The sequence below is a fragment of the Pinus tabuliformis genome, chromosome 9 (genome assembly GCF_031772625.1).
Source record: "Pinus tabuliformis cultivar Carrire ecotype Pingquan chromosome 9, CPIR1, whole genome shotgun sequence".
Classification (NCBI taxonomy): Eukaryota; Viridiplantae; Streptophyta; class Pinopsida; order Pinales; family Pinaceae; genus Pinus; species Pinus tabuliformis.
The window spans coordinates 1,727,386,247-1,727,408,151 of NC_142307.1; the positions used below are offsets into that span (position 1 = coordinate 1,727,386,247).

Consider the following 21,905-nt stretch of genomic DNA (forward strand, 5'->3'; position numbering starts at 1 on the left):
ATTTCTATAAAGCGTTGTTACAAATATGTTGTTTCATCTGCCTGATGGACATTTAGTACTTAATATAAGTCCTCTGAACATTTATGTCATGTATATTCCAGATTTCCTTCTAGCAGAATTTCCCATAAATGAAAAAGTTGTCTCTCTTCAATTTTCTCAATGGATTTCCAAGCTTTTGCAAGCTATAGTGTACATGAACATTGTTTTTGGCAGCAATTGCACCCTTTTTTGTTTCTTGTATCAAGAAACAACTTTGCCACAAAAGGAATTCCTGTCTACAAGAGATTCTTCCAGAGTCATACAATATAGATACCACAAGATTAAATAAAAGGAGCAATGACCTTTAACAACTCATGCAGGCAAATATAGTTATGCAAAACAAGCCCAAAATTGTTGAACTTAGTTTTGTTTAAATTTTCATTGTTTTGCCTCTGCTCAGTTCTATACAGTTTGAACCTTGTCTCAAGCAAGGTTGGCTATTAACTGGATATTCTGTACTATAAATATATCTAGAGCTAGTAAAATTCAATTGACATGAAGTTGCCCCCTCTGATAGACAATTGATAACGTACTCAAAGAGGTAGTTTCTACAACTTGTTTCATGATAGCCTAGATTCAGGTAGCCGCTACAACTACAATCTACTGGACAGTTTCATTGCAGTTTGGAAATCCTAAATTTCTCTGGATGTGACATTAAAAACAAAATATAAATCTATGTAAGCCCAACTTTTTCATAATTTGGGTTATTCAACCCAAGATTGAAATCTAAAAAAAACAAAGCAGATCTGGGTCATGCAAATTTGATACTAATAATCCCTTCTGTTCCTTTCCCCATAAGGAGGAAACAGCCCCACACCTATGCTAGCTAAAGGTTCTGCTCCTTAGCAAAACCTGCATGGTTGTGTCTCCGCACTCACTAAACCCCTCTTTTATGAACAGTTAAATTGGTTAGCAATTTACCACCACCATTAAGGGGCACCAAGCTCTAGTCTGTGACTTTTCGTTCTGCCTGGCAGCTTCGGAGAGTGGAAAATATTTATGGCATTTGGAAGCACAGTAACAATAACATTCCTAACAATGCATCTTCACAACTGAGTTTCAATTTTATTTTCAAAGAGATGCAATGCACTTTTACCTTATGCAGATATATGTGCATGCCAGCAAAGTGCAGCTACACCTCAACCATTTGACGGAGCTCCTAGAGCACTGGGGCTTACAGTCATACACAAGAAGCAGAGGACCCCCACCCTAGCAGCAACAAACTGGGTGCTAGAAACAAACAGGACAGAGGAAGTACGTTGTACAATACCCTACCAGCAGAAGGCGGGCCATGTGCTGATAAGCACAGAGGTCCCCCAAGCAGGCAATCAGCACAAGGGAGGCCAAAAGGACAGAATGCTGATGGTTGGCCCAACTCACCACCATACTAAATAGGAAACAGTAAATTTTCTTGCTGGCCCCATTTTCTTGTTTTTGTTAGACTACATAAAAATAGTCAAGTCAGTCAATGTTTCCACTGACCGGATGAGATGACAAACTATGGTTGAAAACAGTTTATTCTTTTGCTCAACAGCCATGCCATATGGATTTGGGAATGCTAAGTATATCCAAAATTTGATGTAAACATGTGTTGTGTAGAATTTTAAGATTACCGGTGAAATTATTTTAAATTTGAATAGTTTTTAATGTGTAATTACCATTTTTGTTCTGCATCTCTCGTACTTATTTGTTTAAACATTTTCCCATATTTGAGGCTCACCATTTGAGAGTTGTCATTATGCATTGCCCAACATGTAGATTTTTCAAGCCTAGGTGACTTCTGTCCTAATGTTCTCATGCTAAATAACTCAAAACAGAATTTATTTAATGGAAGAAAATTAAATTTCTAAACACTGCATCAATCACACAATAACTGGAAAACAAACAGCAGAAGAAATAAAACACATACACAGAGACATTCCTTCCAATCAGCTTCTTGTTCCTTTGATCAAAGCGTATAAGGTGACCTCTACAGCCTGATTTGAACCAGCAGTTATACTGTCAATAAAATCACCTCAAACAGCAGTGTATCGCCTGTGAAAAGAGGGTACAGCTACAGCAGTACAACCTGCTGTTACTGCCATTTCTGGACAGCAAACTTCTCTCTCTCCTCTCAACAGTAAAACACACTTCAGCAATACACTGTAAAGCCAGATCTATAGATGAACAGCCTGTACAGAAAGGAAAAACAGCTACAGCAGTGGTACAGACAATACAGCCAGCATACGCTGATCTTTTTAGCAAATCCATTCCTTTTCTTCCTTCCTGATGCATTCTTCATCTAGTTCTCTTTCTCTCTTCTCATACGACCTCTTCCTCTCTTGTCCTATTTAAGCTTTAAGAGAAATCACTAATCACCTCAATCCTAGCTGCTACCTATCTCAATCTTGAGATGTACAGCAAAGATCAAATCCTAATCCAAGTCACTAGTGTTCTAGAACTTCTATAACATTTCATTTTGATTTGTTCGCAGTTAATTTCAAAACATTAGACTTCCACTTTTTTAAATTATTTTTTCAATTGCTTTACGAGAAAGAATTAATGACCACCTTTCCAAGGTGGTGACCAATGAAATGTCTCAAACCACCTCCCGCATATTCACACTGAAACCTATGCAAGAAGTTCCTACTCAAAATACATTTATCAACACTCCCTATTAGCAAGAAAGGAATTCTACACCAATCCAAGTCTATTTCTCAATGCCTCAAACTTCCCTTTCACTAAGGGCTGGGTGAAAATATTATTTACATGTTGACCTATGGCAATATATCGAAACATCATTGTTCCCTTCTTAATCATGTCTTGTACGAAGTGATATCTAAACCAGTGTTTTACGAAACGGCCGGGTTGACTCCGAAACGGCCGTTTCGATCCGGGTCATTAAAAAAAATTGCAACCCGGCCCTATGACTCGGCTCGGTGACCGGGTCAGCTATGACCCGGCCGAGTCAGCCAATGACTCGGCCGGGTCATAGCTGACCCGGTCAACCCGGCCGGGTCACGACAAAAAACGGCCGTACCGTTTCCAAACCGCTGGGCAGCGTTTTAACATGAAAAAAATTAACTTTTTGCTGATTTTTGGCTGATTTGGTTAGGGTTTGTGGACATGAAAAGGTTTATGTGATTAGTTAAATGCATTTGGGGTCCATTTCCCCCTCCCAAACTCTATTTAAGACAGCCAAATGCTCTCATTTCTACAGTTGCAGTTGGAGACGATGATGATGAGGAGGAGTCATGGGGCCCCTTGTCTGGCTCTGCCTCTGATGATGATGATCCAGAGATTGGTCGAGATGATCTTGGCTCCTCTGGCAGTAGCCAGTAGCTACTAGCCTCCTTGGTTATTTGTATTTTGTTTTGACTCTTGAGTCTTTGATCATGTATGACAGACTACAGTTGACTATGTATTTACTATTGCCATTGGGTACACCGTACCATTTTGATATAATGGATTGGTTCATGAGCCTACTTTGATCATATGTTGTCTTCCATGTATATTATAATGTTGTGTGTTTCGAAACTTGAATGAAAATATTTAAAATTATGTTTAAACTATTTAAAATTATGTTTTTTTATAAAAAAAATAAATATTTAATGTATTTTTTACAACGACCGAGTCATTGAAATCGAGCCGGCCGAGTCATTGCCGTTTCCGTTTCCGTTTCCGAGTCGATCCTCGGCCGAGTCCGAATCCGAGTCCGTTTTGTAAAACATTGATCTAAACTCTATGTGCTTGAACCTGTTATGAAACACTGGATTCTCAGTGAGTTTGATACAACTTTGGTTATCATAGTACATGACAGTGGGCTCCAATTCTTGATGAAAAAATCCTACAAGTAATTTGCAAACCCAGATGGCCTCAAAACTAACAGTACTAGCTACCATGTATTCTAATTTCTACCTCTACTGAGCTAAGTGCCATGGAAGTCCACTTCCTATTGAACCAAGATATCATTGTTGATCCCGAGCTAAAGCAAACACCCTAAGGTGCCCTTCTCGTCTGCTACACTGCCTGCCCAATCTAAGTCCAAATATCTCAGCAACTTCCCTTCACCATCTCCAGGATATCTCAAACCATACACCAGTACACCCCTCAATTATCTAAGCACATGTTTCGTTGCTAGCCAATGCTCCTGCCTTGACCTTACCATAAACTAACTCAAGTTGCTCACAACAAAACATACATCTGGTCTAGTGTTAACAAAATTCATCATGGAAAACTACTAGCTTCTGTTGGATTCACGCTTATATTAGTTGGGAGCTGTGAATTAGTATGAGACAATTTCTTACTTATTTAAATATTTATGAATCATAACCAAACCATTTCACATATGGAACACAAAATATAAATAAAAGCTTCTTTATATCAAATCTTTGTAGGCACCAACCAACACAAGACACCAATCCCCCCTACTACAAGATTTGTAGGCACCAACCTACAGGAGACCAATCCCCTATGTTGCAAGCTTTGTAGGTACCAAACTACAGGAAACACTAACCTCCTCTGCTGCAAGATTTGTAGGTACCAACCTACAGGAGACACCAATCATCTCTGTTGCAAATATTCGTAGGCACCGACCTACTTTCTGCTTGCTACTTTTGTCTTCAATAGGTTTATTAATTGCTTCTGCTTCACCATGTCTGCTTGCTTGCTACCTTTGTGTTCACCAGGTTTGTTTCTCCCAGAACTTCTTGTTTTTGGCCTCTTCCCAAGAGAAAACTTGTACAATATGCCACATATCCAATTTTGCAAATATTATTCTGAATTTTTTACCCAAGGAATTTCTGTGTCTACTTGGATCTTTTGAAATTTTCACAATCAAAAAAATCCTAGAAAATAAGTCATACCAAAAATGCCAAACTGACTTGTTTGAAGTTGATTTCAAGTATATTCAATAACCCTAACTTTCACATAGCATACCTCCAAAATTTTAGCAAACCAAAGTGTGAAAATTCTACCACAAGTACCTAGAGATCTCTTCTCTGTCTCCTCTAAATTTCACAATTTGAAACATTTAAAAAAAAATAATAAAATAAAACAAAAAATAGCAAAAATGCCAAATTGACCGGTTTGAAGCATATTTCAGGAACATTCAAGAACCCTAACATCCTCAAAGCATATCTCTAAAATTATAGTGAACCAAGGCCTAAAATTTCTACCATAGCTACCTAGAGATCTCCCCATTGTCTCCTCTAGATTTCATAGTTTGAAACATCTCAAAAAGAAAGTTATAGTGAAAATGCCAAGTTGACATGTTTTGAGCATGTTTCAAGAGCATCGAGGAGCCCTAGCTTCTTAGGAGCATATATCTCTGAAATTATAGTAAACCAAGGTCTGAAATTTCTACCATAGGTATTGTTACCCACCAAAAAGTAGGTAACTCCATAAGAGAATTTTTTCTCCTTCTTTGAAGTTTGGACAACTAAATAGCCAGCAGAACTACATTGCTCAGTTCATGATGTTGTGCCATGATCCTCCACCATTTGCACTAGTCAAACACCTCTAACCATCTGGCATTCCTCTTGAAGGAAGGTGGGTCATCATTTGACAAATACTTTAACCATCCTGCAATTGTGTGCTTTTACTTAATGTTTTGGGGTATTCCAACATGGATTAAGGGGTGATCTGGATGATTGATAGATCTTGAAGGTAAGCTTGTTCTCTGACTTCACAAAGGAAGTTAGTTTTTTACCCTAATCTAGTGGGACCTCCTCTGAGACTTTAGGGTTATAGGAGGGGCACTACTTGGGAGACTTGGATTGAAGTAGTGTGTCCATGATATTCCATACTTACCACTTTCCATCATTCCCTAGATTTCATCTCCATTCTTTAGGCTTGTGGTCATTGGTTCATTGGGATTGGCACCCTCTTATCCTCATCCTTGAGTTTGGGCTGGAAACTTTGCCCTGGAGGTTGATGCAGCTAAAAGAACGTTAAAAGCATAAAATGGCCATAATGAAAGAAAAAGAAAAGTTAAATTGCAAAAGATGGTTGCGACAATAATAGTGTGTCGCCAAAAGCCTAACATGAGCTCTACCCCCTCATTAGGTATCACCCAATTCCTTGAGCACTTGATGCTCCATCACATAATAAAGGAACTCTTGCATGTCCCAACCCTGATGAGCAATAAATTGACTCATCATTAAGGGGTAAATAAATGCTAAATCATTAAAAGCAAGCTTGGGCTCCTAAGCTATGCTCCCATTCAAAGCATTATCAAAAAGAAGTAAAAGGCACACCAGAAGGGTGGAAAAAGCAGGCCAAGGAAAGGGGTAACTCATGCCTCCACGATTGCTCCCTCTTTACATCTATAAACTCAAGATGATGGACCTCCATCAGTCGGTACCATGATTAAGGCACCTTTCCCCGAAGTCTTTCCCATCCATTACCACATTATCACAAGCACCTATGGATTGAAGGGTTAACCTAGGACATGTCACCTCCCCTTAGGGGCTGGAAACACCTAATAGGGTTGACTATATAACCATCCCTAACATAATTAGGGAACACTCTTATAGGACATAATCTAGTTAGATATTTGAAGGTGGTTTTAGTTTGAAGTGTTATTGTGCCCTTAACAATTAAGTATGGTCCACTATGATGCATCTATGGTCATTATCCCTAATGATTGGTGGCTTTCACTTGATATTAAGAAAGTTTTGCTAATTGTTTCATCATATAGCGGGAGAGGTCTTTGAGGGCACATTACATTACTCCACTACACAGCATGCCCAAGACTTTTTGCACCTTCTAGAGAGTCGTTTTGCACCTATGGATTGAAGGGTTAACCTAGGACATGTCACCCCCCCCCTTAGGAGATGGAAAGACCTAATAGGGTTGATTATCTAGCCATCCCTAACACAAGTAGGGTACACTTTTACAGGACATGGTCTAGCTAGATATTTGAAGGTGATCTTAGTTTGAAGTGTCATTATGCCCTTAACAATTAAGTATGGTCAACTATGATGCATCTATGGTCATTATCCCTAATGATTGGTAGCTTTCACTTGATCTTGAGAAAGCTTTGCTAGGTGTTTCATCATATAGCAAGAGAGGCCTTTTAGGACACATTACATTACTCCACTACACGGCATGCCCAGGTCGTTTTGCACCTTTCAGAGAGCATTGATGACCTTGCAGATGCAGTGTTGCCCCTCCAGAGCAAAGCATTGGGCACTCTGATGATTCCAGATGATGATTTACACTACAAAGCACCCCCAGATGTTGAAACACTGAGATCCTCTTGCTTGGTGTTGTATTTACATGACGTTGTACCCAACGGACCCAGCATGCCCCCAAGCTGACATTGACACTGTTTGATGGGCATTACTTGATTCGGAGTCCAGATGATGATCGTCATCCTCAAGATGACAAGGGAGGACTTGTACTCACTCTTGGAACCCCAACATTGGAGAGAGATAGTGCCACGTCACCCATCTAGCCCTTGAGAGGGTGACATAGGGAACCCAGAGCATGGTTTTTGGACATGGAGGCACTTCTTGAGGTCTCCACTAAAGTTTTGGAGTTGATTGATAAGGCAAGGCATCTCCTTAGCCCAACCAACACCTTCTTGTTGCATTTATTGCTCAAAAAGGAGATGAATTCATGCTTTTGGAGGACAGTGACCCATGCCTATGCGCATTTATGGCATTTTTTTTTTGTTTTGAGCTATAGGGTTGACTCGTAATCCCTTTTCTTCTCAAACACTCGAAGTCAAATTTGTTTTAGGGCTTGTAGGCTTAGTTTTCTATAAAAGTGAAGGGATACACCTCATATAAATAAAGGATCCCTCCACTTCATTTAGACATCATCACACATGTGAATTCAACCTCCTTACTGAGAGTGCAAATTGCCTTGTCTACTTTTCTACTTGGTAAAAATGTGAATTTTGTGGAGCATCTTATTGTTGGGGATTGACTTTTACATTAGAGACATCTTTTTGGGATTGAAAGAAGGCCTTTCATGGAAGATATTGTAAGATTATTGCTAATTTTTCTATGTTTTGCATGTGAGTATATTTAAATAGGGTTTATAAATGTTTTGTGACTAAATGCATATTGTTTATTGGAAATCTTGGTGAAATTTTGCATGTTAAAAATATTCTTCCTTGAAACTTATAGAAGAACACGTAGGGTGCATCTTTTATATTTAATTACTCTCCTCACAAAAAAGGTAGTTATGTTCTTACAAGAGGAAAATTATATTTCCCCGCTTACTCCAATCAATTTTCATCTTCCTTTGAAACTTTGTCCTAAAACTCCATTTTCCCAAGTAGGATTAGGCACTAGCCAAGGTTGTGTTGATCAAAAATCATTAAAATTTAAATATTTTCCTTTCTTTTATCTCTCCTAGGCTTTTTAAGGCAAGTCGCTAGGGATTTTCTAGGACCGATTTGCTTTTAGGGCTATTTTGGGTGGGATGTTTGTGGAAGAAATTACAAGTTTGCCTCTATAAACCTTTCTAACGCAAAAATATAGCATTATTTGGGGTGAAACATCCCTAAGTAGGGTTGACATCATCCTTTCCAAAATTCTTTGACGCCTTGGAAATCCTAATCCCTAGCTAAGCTTCAACTTGAAACCTATTTGAGGGTTCCCCTATTGCTTTATTGATCTTAAATCATCAAAGAAACCCTTTTCTTTGATTTCTACATGCTTAGATACTCCTTTATTATTGTGTACCAATAAAACCTAATTTGTAGTAGTCCTCAACGAGTCTAGGGTTAGAATACTTGCTCCTTTATAGAGAATATTTGAGCCTATATCATCTTTAATGTCTCTTTCCCTAGCCTATTTATATCACCGCCCTCTAATTAAAATACCCTTACAAGTAAATACAAGGAAGCCTCCCTTGTGGTTAAATTCCACTAAATAGCAGGCGAAAGATTCTGGAGGTGACAGTGGCAATCCTTCCTCATTGTCATAGGGTTTGGCCTTCACCTTGAGTCCCCTCACAAGGCCTGCTAGATTTTGTAGCAATAGATACCTAGAGATCTCTCTCCCCTAACTCCAAATTTTACAATCTGAAATAGGTCAGCGGAAATTCCAAGCTGACTTGTTTAAAGCAGATTTCATGATCATTCAAGAACCCTAACTTCCTTATAGAGCATATATCCGAAATTATAGTTAACCAAAGTCTAAAATTTCTACCACATGTACACAAAGATCTTGCCTCCATCTCCTCCAAGTTTCATGGTCTAAAACATCCCAGAAGAAAAGTTATAGAGAAATTGCCAAACTAACTTGTTTGAACCAAATTTCATGAACATTTAGGAACCTAACATCCTTAGATAGTATCTCCTAAATTACAGTGAACCAAAGTCTAGTTTCTAACATGGGTACATGAAAATCTTCCCTCTATCTCCTCCAAGTTTCACAGTTTGAAACATTTCAGAAGAAAATTTATACCGAAAATGCCAAGATGACTCGTTCACTCAACAAATCACATTTTGCTCCACCTTTAGAACCCCAAGAGTATTCCCCAACTTCTGTTGTGCACCTAAGATTTCTTCTTGCTTGGATGGTCTTCAAATGCACTCATATATCCTTTATTTATAGTGTTTCTATGTTCACTTATGGGGATGACTTGTAAAACTTGTTGGACCAACTCGATAGAGTCTTTTATATCTCCTCATTCCTATAAAGTTAGAGGGAGTGCCATATACCTTAGGAAAGGTCTCGAAATAAGCCATTGAACCACATATCTTACGCTCCCATTTGAGCTAGGTATTTAGAGTAAAAATGCCTTCAAAGATATGGTATCCAAATTGGGCATCAAGAAAAAAAATTGGGTATCCAAAAAATATTTCCAACAATCTTCATCATGCAATATTTATCTTGGACACCTGTGGTCTCCCCCTACCTTTGACACTAAGTTGCATGAAATGCTGAAATGTCTAGAAGTTTCCGAAAGGGGGGCAACTCGAAACACGACCCCTGGAAAATGGAAACACGGTCAAAACGTCATATATATATATCTATATATATATATATAGAGAGAGAGAGAGAGAGAGTCGATATTAAATAAATTATAATTTATAACACATTATTTTGCAAGAAAAGAAAGAATGAGACATATAAATGACATTTTAGAAGGAAATCCAAATTTATATTAACTCCAAGTCTCCAATGGATGATTACATGATGCAAATATCCAAAATTAGCCTTTATAGATGAGGCTTTACATTATGTGCTAAAACTGAAATAAAACATGAACTAAATGCAATCTTGGCTACATCGACATATCATTACTAATACAACTCCTCATCCTCATCAGCAAAGATAGAACAAGATGCTTGTTCAGCAGAAGAGGCAACTCTACTAGTGCTTCCAAATGCACTTGCATCACCACTGGCAGAAATATCAAGAGCAGAAAGAGAGAGCTCTAAATCTGAACATTCTGCATCCACATCCCATTCTTTATGAGGTCCACTTGTATATTCTTCACCCCTACGAGACACAAGGCGTAGGTTTGAATGCACATATACAAGGTCCTTTGCCTTCTACGATCCCAACCTGTTGCGCTTCACACTATGAATGAAATTGTAGGTGCTCCAATTTCGTTCTACTGATGAAGAGCTTGCCACTTGTGATAGAATACGAGTGGCAAGACTTTGCAAATGAACACCACTTGCCCCATGACAAGTCCACCACTTAACTGGGTCCATGGTCCTCCTCTCATCCAAAGCTGATATGTCTGCAAAATCCTCTAATCCAGCAGCAAAATAGGCAAATTCTTGCCTTACATCAGTTTGTAAAGAAGCTGGAAATATCCTCTGAAAGGCTTTCTTCACTCCATTGGCCACCTCCTTGTCCTTATGTGGAGCCTTCCTCTTCCCATTGCTTTCAGCAATGAATTCTTCATCATAAAATTTTGGATTCAGAGCATGTGCCAAAGTGTGCAATGGAGTGTTGAAGCCATTCCACCTGGTAACAATAATGGACCTCACTTGTTCAGCAAAATCAAAATCCACAAAAAGAAGAGTGGGAGCCTCCTGTGTAATAATTTCCACAGTTTTTTCAACCATGGTATCCATGCCATCATAAACCTCTCCTAAGAAAGGTTTCTCTGTGTCTGCAACTCGAAGAAGATCAAATGCAGGCTAAGTCACCAGGTTCGTGTTCGAGTTCGAGTTCAGAGACCTTGAAATTCGAATAAAGTTCGGCAACTAAAATTTTGTCGATAAAGTTCGACATAAAATTCAACATATAGAAATTCGAAAAAAAATAAATATATATATATAATCAATTTAAAGTCAAATTCAAAGTCCATAATGCACATTGCAAAGACATAAGATTATTGCTCAAACATTTAAATCATTTCGACATAATTTTAAATTTTTATAAACCACGAAAGCCAGTGCCAAATTCCAATAAAGAACCAAGTTCCAACTTCCATACATAGTAAACAAGGTGAGAAATTCATCATAGACATTGGCAATTTGGCACACATATCAAATTCAACAAAACCATGGGCCATATCAGATTTCATAACAGATTTGGGCCATATCTAGGGTCCAAATAGCCAATATGTCATTTACCTTATAATATATTTAAAAATAAAATATTTATACGCTAGCTAACAAAATATTTTAAAATATCAAAATATATAAAAATATATATTAAATAATAAAATTAAAAATTATCAATTTTATGAAATTGGTAATTAAAAAATATACGCATAAGATTATTTAAAAAATAAATCATGTTCTCATTGATTAAAGAATCTCCTTAGATAACCCAATCATTGGAGAGTCTTTTGTAATATCAATTCATACATACTTTACTCTAAGTTATGTTTCCACACTAAGAGTCTTGTCATCATATGGTAATGTCAACTTATAATAAAAACTACTTTTACAGGCTCATATAATAATTATGCATAGGTTTTGATTACCTATAAGGTATAATATTCGCTCAATGTATTATTCTTCCACTAGGTTATATTCAGTAACATCACCATGAAGATGTTATATTATTTTAATTTTTATTTCACAGTGATTGTCAAAATCTGTGTCTAGGGGGTAAGATTATCGTGACTTATACATATTATAATATTACTTTTATTTTAATTTCAAACCGAGTGTCAAATGTGGTGTCTAGTGCGCGACTCTTTTATCGTGATGACGGTGTATTTAATGTTTTATTTCCGCCGTATCAAAACTGGTGTCGAGTGGCTGGCTCTTTGATATAATGACGGTGGGTTGAACAATCTTTTGGCAATGTTTTCTATGTGATTTAATCAAAATATATATCATAATATTTATTTAGAATGATTAATAATTCTTATGGTATACATTATATAAATTTTATGTGTGGTTATGTATAAGTTAAATAAAACTACCATTCGCCCGTCTGTCATATTTTAACGTTCACTCGTTGTTAGATGCGGTGCCCAACTTCCGGCTGTTTTCTTCCGACGGATTCCACCTGCCACCTGCCTTCATGAGTTTCACATGCGCAGATTAATTAATATCAAAATCAGAAATAAGGTACAGAGCCGTTTAACCGTCGTCAATTAATTTCCGAAAATAGTTGTATGAAGCTGAGAAATGCCATGGTTACAGCCTGAGGTCAGTGGTCGTCGGTCGCTCGGTGGTAGACTGGCAGTGTATCAAACTCTCCGCAAACAATGAAACCTAACCCTCCAGCGTCCGCAAACAATGAAACCAACAACAAAACAGGCCCGCAATTGATTTCGAAATTTTTTTAAAACAGCAAAAAAATTCGAACCAAAACGAACTTAATCGATTTTGTTCATTTTCAAATTCAAGTTCGGCATTAAATTTGAGTTCGCCATAAAGTTCGGCGAACTTGAACGAATAAGTTCGTATTCGTTTGAAGTTCGGCGAATTTCGAACTTATTCGTTCAAATTCGCTGAACCTGGTGACTAAGAATGCAAGCGATGTGAACTTGAGCAAGAAATCAATCTTGCTCCACCAATCTTCATCAACCAACACCCTCCTCACCATACTTCCCTTCTTTGAATCTGCATGTCTCCACTCGGCCCACGTTGGACCCACCACCATACTCGTTAAGGCATTTTTAACATCAACAAGGCAATGCAACATGATGAAGTTTGAGGCATACCGTGTCATAGCGACTTTCAACAACTCCAATTTGGAGTATTCTCGATATATTGCTTGAGATTGGTGGTGGTTGGTGATGAATTTTATAATCTCCCTAGCCTGCCTTGTGACCTCCTTAATCCATTATGTTTCGCCTCAATCTCTTCTAAAATCATATTCAAATTGTGGACAATGCAAGGAGTCCAAAATATGTGATTATATCTCCTCTCAACAATCAAGCCTGCAACTTTGCAAACAGGTGCATTATATATGATAACTTGCACCACATTTTCTGAGCCTACTTGTTCAATATTGAAATATCAACAATGAACTTAATGTCCTTTATCTCACCAGAACAATCTTCTGCTTTGATGAAAATGGCTCCTTTTGGTGATGATGCAATGACATTAATCAAAGGTCAGCGTCTTGTATCAATCCAACCATCTGAGATAATAGAAACCCCTGTACTACCCCATGAGGTACGAATTGGTTTGAGAACATCATCAAGAAGTTGCCTCTCTTTCTTCAGCAAAATTGTTCTGACTTTTTCATAGTTTGGGCCTTTGTAACCTTGAGGAGCTTTGTTAATCGCTCTCACCAAATCCTGCCAATATGGAGATTGAACCACATTAAAGGGGATGCCACAAGCAAAGATGGCCCTTGCCACTCTTGAGTCAGCTTCTTCTCTCCCTTGACTATCAAGAATTTTCACCAATCTGTTATCTTGAATTGGAGTTCATGGCTTTGATAACTCAACTTCTACTTCTAGTGCCCTCCTCTTTCTTGCTTCTTGAACAATCCTTGGCTCAACGCTATCAGACATGCAAGGATTGGTAGTGCCCATGCCAATTTTGCTTCTTTGATCCTTCAACCTTTGAGCATCATCGCTCTCTTTCTTGAATCTAGCCCTCACCTCTGCATTTTTGGTATGTGCACACACATCAATACCCTTTATCTCTTCATGCAAAATGTGAGCCTTCACTCTTGTGTAAGAGCCCTTGAAGGTCTTTTCATTTTTGCACAAATTGCACTTCCATTCCCATGTACCACCAAAACCCATCTGCTTCACTTTGGTAACATACTTCCATAGAGGATAATATTCTTGTTGCCTGCTTGCTTGAGTGGCTTTAGGGGCACTTGAAACACAACTTTGAGAAGCCATGATTGCTGCAAAATTACAATAATACAAAATGAAAAACTCACCCAATCTAGAGGCACTTGAAACACTACTTTGAGAAGCCATGAATGATGCAAAATTAGGAAATGAAAACTCACCCAACTAGCTGCTGTCCACACTCTTCCTCTTGCTGCCCACGCCCTTCCTCTTGCTGCCCACGCTCCAAAACACAAACAAACTCCTTGCTGCTGCTATAGGAAGCTCTTCTTGCAAAACAATGTGTGAGAAATGAGTGAATGGAGTGCCTTTTTAAAGAAAAGAAGAGGCTCATAGGGTTTCTAGAGAGTTCTATTCTTTTCATCTTCTAGAGAATTCCATTTGTAATTTATTTATTAAATTTAGCTAACAGCCACATAAAAATTAATTTAATAGTGTGTTTTGGTGTTAGATGGGGCCCATGCCCTCTTTCCACAAGTTGAGATGGCCGAAAAAGGCTCAAAAAAAAATCATTTCTTTTTCGTCGTTGAAACTCGGCCTATTGCGCCGAAACGATGTCGGTTGTACCGTCCGACGTTTCAAAATCACGAACTGCCATACAGTACGGCCGGCGACGTTTCGATGTGTCCCAAGTACTGGTACACCACCAAAATAGGCGTTTCCTGCAACATAGCTTTGACATCAATGAAAACAATATCTCCAACAATCTCCCCTTTTTTCATTGATGGCAACCCCTAGTCAATTCTGCAACAATATTATAGTACTCTCAAACCTTTAGTCAGGTATCCATCTTCGTCTCCCCCTAACATTGACATTCTCGATCTCCCCGTATCTTTAACATCAATGACAACACAATATTCAACAGCTTCCTGTATAATGTGGGATCCAACAACTCAAAATCTGAAGTTGTCACCTTATTGAAATCAATGATCATGAGTGTGGCCATGGGCTTATAGTCCTCCATCTAAAACCTCCTTAGGATTTCAATTGCATACCCTACCCAAGCAGAATCTCCCCTACTATTTGCCAAACTTCCAAACCCAAAAAGTAATGCATCATGCCCATGTCCTTCATCTTGAACTCAGCGCCCATGTCAGCTTGCACCCTACAGTCTACCACGAGCTTCTTTGCACCGGTAAAAAACAAGTCATCTACATACAACAACAAAATGAGCAAAATCAATCCCAGCAAATATATAATATAAGTTAAGATATGCTTCGCGTTTGGTGCAGCTCACACTCTGTAGATATCGATCTATGCTAGAACACCATACTCTCTCAATGCATACTTGAGTCCATCCAAGGCTTTCTTAAGCATACAAAAAAGAGACTCTTTCCCATATACTTCAGAGCCCTGAGGTTGCTCTGTCCACTGCTTCCTCAATGACCCTATTTGATGTTGTATCTCTGAGATGATAATGGTTAGCTATCATGCCAGGGCATCTAAGATATTTGTTTTCGGGGGTTTTGTTTTGATTTTGGAGGACCAATGTATGAAAAAGATTTAAAACAGTGATGCCTAACCTTCTTGAATAATACTAATATTTAAACAAAGGGCTACTATTAAAATTCACACAGTGATTTAGCTTGTCTGGTGATGAGTAGAAATACAAAGATGATATGACTATTACAGTTTTCAAATAGAAAATCAAATAACCATAAGTAAGAAAACCTTTAAACAATGTTCAGAAAGTTTAACAAAATATGCTTAAGATTACAAAGCTACTGATGATTTTATGATTTAGAGGGAACTACTTAAACAAACAATTATGTAATTCATTCTCTTTAAAGATGATCACTTCAGAGAGATTCTAGGAGTAATTGAGACACAACTACTCCTACCTGGTTATCTTTGTAAAACTTAAGAATATGAAGAAAAACACAATGAATGAAAACCGGAAAAACTTACAAGGAATACAAAACTATATGAATCAAAATTCAGAATCCTCTGCTTTGGTATTAGTGATTCAGAAAAAGCTAAGTACATTTAATGCTTACAAATGTTTCTTCAAGGGTGCAACCCTTAATAACTCGTTAAAGAGAGTTATTTATACAATCTTAGAGCTAAGAAAATATCTTAAACAAATTTACAAAAATAGATTAATACAAAATCAGGAATATGAACTGATAGTTGATTTGTCACTATTTTGGTGTTGAACTGTTGATGACTGTTCCTGGAAATGTTGAATGTTGCTGAGTTGTTGATGACTGTCCCTGGAAATGCTGAATGTTGTTTGATCCTCCTTTTAGTCAAGTAAATCAGTTAACTGTTCCTAGTGTTTCTTATCTAGGATAGATAACTTAGTTACCCTTCGATAAACCTCATCCATTTCTGTATATTTAGTAAAAGTGGGTTTCGCTAAAAATATATGTCTAATTTCATGTAGGATGAAAAAGGCATCTCTAAGTGCATTCAGCACAACCCTTGGTGTTGCAGCACCTCTTATGTTTGAAATTGTAGGTGCACTAGTACTGACCTCTGTAAGCTTTCGGACATAGTCTTCAATGGGCATTAATTTATCATTTATCACAAGCATAGAGAACAAACCCTTGCTGGTCAAGGGTTCTAATCTGCTGAAAAAACATTGAACTATGACATTAACACTGTTGCATTTTTCCTCCAACTGAAAAATGAGATTTTCCTTTGTAATAATCTTCTTCACTTCCAGTATGGTTGTTGTCCTGTCACTGATACCTAATTCTTCAAGCTCATAGCTGTCTTTAGAATTCAGAAATTTGATTATTTCAGTGGCAACTTCTGGCATGTCCTCAAGTTCCTTAGAGATAGTTTCAATAGCTTCTTGAGCTTTCTCCAACAAGTCCTTTTGATCAAAGATTATCTTGATATAAGGCCGGATATCTTTGATTGATTTAGTAATCTCTTCCCATAAAATCTCCTTTACCAAACCTCATTTGTTTCCAAGGTAAGATTCTTTGATTTCTTTCTGCAATACCTGAATTTGACTTTTTGCCCTCTGCAACTCAACTGCATGTGAATTGTCTGCAACCGCTTTCAGGCAGTTGATCCTGCAATTTCTTCATTTCCTCTGTTTGAATAGATAGGTTCTGAACAGCTTCAACAAATTGTTCGACGCCTTTTGCTGTACCTGTGGTTGTTGTTGTGCCTGAAGTAGAAACTGTAGTTCTAGAGACTGTTGTAAGAGGAACTACATCCATTGGAATATTAGCCTTTTTTACAGCTTCCTCTTTCTCTTTGACAAGTTTCTCCATTTGCTCCTCCATCTATTTTATTTGCAGATTTTGTTGTATGATGAGCTTCATCATGTCAGATTTCTGAGTCTCAGTTTCTTCAATTTCTTTAGTCATTGGGTCCTCTGAAGCTGGCAATTTTAGTTGCTTCCTTAATGCTGAAATCTCAGTATTTTTCTTCTTGACAATTTCTTCTGCAGCCTTTATATCAGAGGGATCATATCCCATCTTCAGCACCAGATCTTCCAAAGTTTTGATCTTGGTGTCTTTTGCCAATGAGGAAACTTTCTCAAGCTTAAGTTGTGACTGTGTATTAGCCAAGGTAACCTACATTTTTGACAGACTCATGGCAGTGTTAGTTAAAGTAGAAGCAATCATTTGGTCAGTCTGTTTGTGCATCTCAATTTGGTCAATTGGATGTACATCTTTAACATCAAATTCAAAGGAGGTTTGCTTCTGGTAATGTGCAGCAGTCCTAGGCTATGGAATCTGAGCTTGTAAGAAAGCCATCTCCATTTTACCTTTCTCAGAGTCAAAGGCTGAAAGAAGTCTGGCTTGAGAACTGGAAGAATGTTTCCAGAATTGAGTATAAGTGTTTAATTTCAACTCCTCATTCTTCTTCTTAATTTCACTGAAAACATGAAAAATGTCATCTTCTTTATCCTTCTGACTGCCTTCACTAGTCTAAATCACCTGTTGTTCATGAGATGTGGTGGAATGAGTGGGAGACTGAATAGTTTGTCCACCAGACTGTGTGAAAAGAGATGTTTCTCCAAGTCCATCAAATGTTGTTTTCTGTAACTCAATAGTTGCACTGACCTTTGAAGAGAGCCTAGGTCTCTTCTTTCTATGTACAATTCTAAAACCTTGACTTGATGCTTCAGTTGTAGGGGATGACTGTTCTTCCCTCCCTCGTTTAGTTGTCTTTTCCTGTGTAAGTGGAGTTTGTACATTCGAAGTAGAAACTACCTGTTCTTCAGCTTCTTGAAGGGTGTTCTCCTTCCACTCTAACTGATTTTTGTACTGCTCTATTTCAGGCCTGGCAGTGTGATGGTATGCAGTGAATTTGTTTTAAACATTGAGCCTAGAAATCACTCCCATTGGGTCATAAGACCAAGTGAAGCTGAGACCAAACTTCATTTTCTTTAATAACCTGTCTGCTTCTTCTCCTGCTGCTCTAGTATTACAGATGAATGGACCAACCTGAGCTTTTAGCTTGAATTGTGATTTCTTCTTTGCAGCTACAAAATGTATTTCATCTGCATTTAACCTTTGCCTAATATATTCTAGTGCAAAAAATATCATAGGGAGGTATTTAGGAAGCTTGTAGGGTGGAAGCTCACAGCCATAGACTCTGATCTCTATATAATTTTGGTAAAGATACCAATCTCATGTTGTGGCTTGATCAACCAACTACAACACTTTCACAATTTCATCACTTATTCTTGGTACTGGAGTGCTGCTCATAAGATTAATGGTTGGATGAACAAACAATTCTATGAATTGTTTATATGTAAATTCTTCCTTCTCCTTCATTCCCATAGAAGTCCAAAAGATCATTGATTGTTGGTTGCCTTCTTCATCTAGCTTCTGCAAGGTGAATGGAAACTTGTCTCCCTGAAAAATATATAAAAAGATATACAAGTACTAAAGCATACTTGAATACCTCTTCAATATTGCACTGGACAAATTGTTCATGAATGGCCTCACAGCTAGAAATTGACTAAAATAAAAAAGAAAAGTAGGTTTGGAATCAGGAGAAAAGATAGACAAGAAACCAGTGATAGCTTCATCTACATATTAATCAAAATAGTAACCAAGGAGATAAGACAGAATGGTGATAATTTGCTTGGTTCTAGCTGGGAATATAGATGAATCATAGGGAGGGTTTCTTTTAGGCAGAGGGCTATCTGCAGCTAGGAAAAGTTCTACGGTTTGAGCTCTTTTAGTGAAATCCAGCTTCTGATAGGCTTCTGTTAGGTTTTCATGAGAAAAAGGATGGGATAGCACAATAGTTGGAGCCTGCAACATCTGTTCAATGGACTGAGCATTGATGGAGCACAGGATTTCTCCTGTAGGTGAGATGATAGCTCTTTGACTGGGGTCATAGGATTCATGGCATTTCCTGACAAATTCAGGTGCTCTGTGTATCTGAGGGAAGATGTAATGAGGAAGGTGGGAGTCCCAAAGTCCTATTTCATCTGTTTGATCAACTAATTGATCCTCCATCCAGCAATAGATTTCAAACAAATCGAATTCAAACAAAGACTCATTGATTTTACAATCTCTGTCGACCAGGGGAGTATGATGGAAGTCAACTTGTGGATGAATGAGAGGATTTGGGGTTTCTGCAACTTCCTTTCCTTTAGGAGGCATTCTGTTAATTGAATTTGCAAGCTGAAAGTGACAGAAATTGGAAGAATTGGGCTGAAACACAGTGATAATAGAATAACAGTGTAAGTGAAAATGGATTAGGTGGACCTGGATGTCGGCTTGCTTCTGAACAGAATTGAAAATTCGGTTGAATGATGAATCTGTCATTTTGGCTGCAAGCTACAAGTATCCAGTGAATTATGGGAATGCACTGTGTAACGGTTTTTATGAAAATCAGGGCTTATAATGAATAAAATGGAGCGGGTTCGTTAATCAACGGTTAAATCCTCATTAATTCTCCAACGGGGCTGATAAACGGATAAATGGAATATTAATGTGTGAGGGGTGGCAAATTAAATGGATAATGGGCGAAGAGACGGCAGCTGATTAGACAGAGGAAGTGGCATGGGAGCAGACGTCGACAATGACGTAGGAGCGACGATAAACGGTTGAATGAAAACCGCATTCGGGAGTAAGTTTGGGTGGTAAGCTATTTCGGGATTTTAAGTCCCGAATAACTAGGATGGGGGAAAAGCAGTTTCAGAGGGTGGTTTCCAAAATTGCCGACTTCGGACCCCCCCCCCCCCCCCGGCCGATAACGTTCGGACGGCAAGGGAGGGCCGAGGAGCGATGTAGGCCGTCAAATCTTAGGGGAATGTGTGGGATGAAGAAGAACATGAATGAGGTTTAATATCGTGAGGCGGAAAGTGATGGTGGGGTCGAGAGTTATGACGGATGTGACATGTGTGGGGTATTGGGGAATGAATGGATAAAGCACAGATATTACACCATAACATTGATATTTTGCAAATAATGATTAATTTAAACCATTCATTATATGCACATGCATGCAATGTTCTGACTTGGGATAAAAATCCTTTCAAGCTCCAATGGTATTTAATTTGTCTACCTACCCTTAACTTTCCTAACATTTTTTCACAATCTTAGTCACCTGAGTGCATTTAGACTAGCAACTCAACATTTTCCTTTTAATGATTAATCTACTTCTATCCCTTATTGCTTCCATTGGCTCAGATTAAACTATTGAGCCAATTTTATTTGCTACCTATTGACAAAAATTTAAATCAAATCCAATCATGATTAAACTGTACAATTGGATTGTATGAATTAGTGTGGCATTTAAACAATCTGCACACAACTTTTATTTGCAAAAATAAAAGTGACTAAGAGTAGTGGCATTTTAATTTGCAACACTTTCAGAATTTATTATTTTTTCTTTTATTTCTAATCTAACATTTTATTTTTGCCTTCCTTTCTTAGGGCATCTATTCTATCATTTTATTTGATATGGACTTATTCATCAAAATATCACTAACATTTTTTAATTCAATATTCTTTTTGTCCATATCCTAACTTAACATTTTTTGAAATATATTTTCATTTTTTGACTAATTGATGCTAACTTACCAAAACCAAAAAATGCTACAACACTATTAAGGAAAGTTGCTTTCAAATCCATCTAATGCATCATCCATCCCATAAATGAAACTAAGGACATAAGTATTTTAATGAAAGAATACATGGTGACTAAAGCAAATGTTTCCTCATAGTCCACTCCCTCTCTCTAGGAGAACCCTCTTGCCACAAAACTCGCCTTGAACATCTCAATGCTACCATCTATTGCATGCTTGATCTTGTAAAGCCACATGGAACTCACTATTGACTTCCCCTCTAGTCATGACACTATCACCCAAACGACATTCTTCATGACAGAGGAGTACTCCACCATGGCATCCCACCCTACCTACTAGTTTGTTGCCTCCTAAAAGTTGGAAGGCTCAAAATCTATGATGTCACTTATTAATTGTGTAGTATAGAAACTTCGTCAGACATATGCTCTCTCTAATTTTCCTCCTAGGAGCCATTATATACTCTTGAGCATCCCTTAATATCTGAGTGATCCATCGAAGTCTCCTAATAGAAATGGAAAAGGCTATTGCCTACACCTCTTCACCTGAAAGTTGTTGCACTACTCTAGAGGTCACTAGTGGCACTGGCTCAACCTTTAGATCTTCCTGTTCCTCATCCTTATCACTAGAATAGGCTCATGGGACTTCCTGGATGCAAAGTCTTCATCAAACTCAC

At 38.0% G+C, this 21,905-nt stretch overlaps 1 protein-coding gene across 1 annotated transcript in view; it reads right to left on the reverse strand.

Annotated features, from left to right (window-relative positions):
* Positions 1-21,905, reverse strand: part of LOC149155615 (PRKR-interacting protein) — a 104,714-nt gene that overhangs the window by 1,141 nt on the left and 81,668 nt on the right. The gene's annotated exons all lie outside the window — the stretch shown is intronic.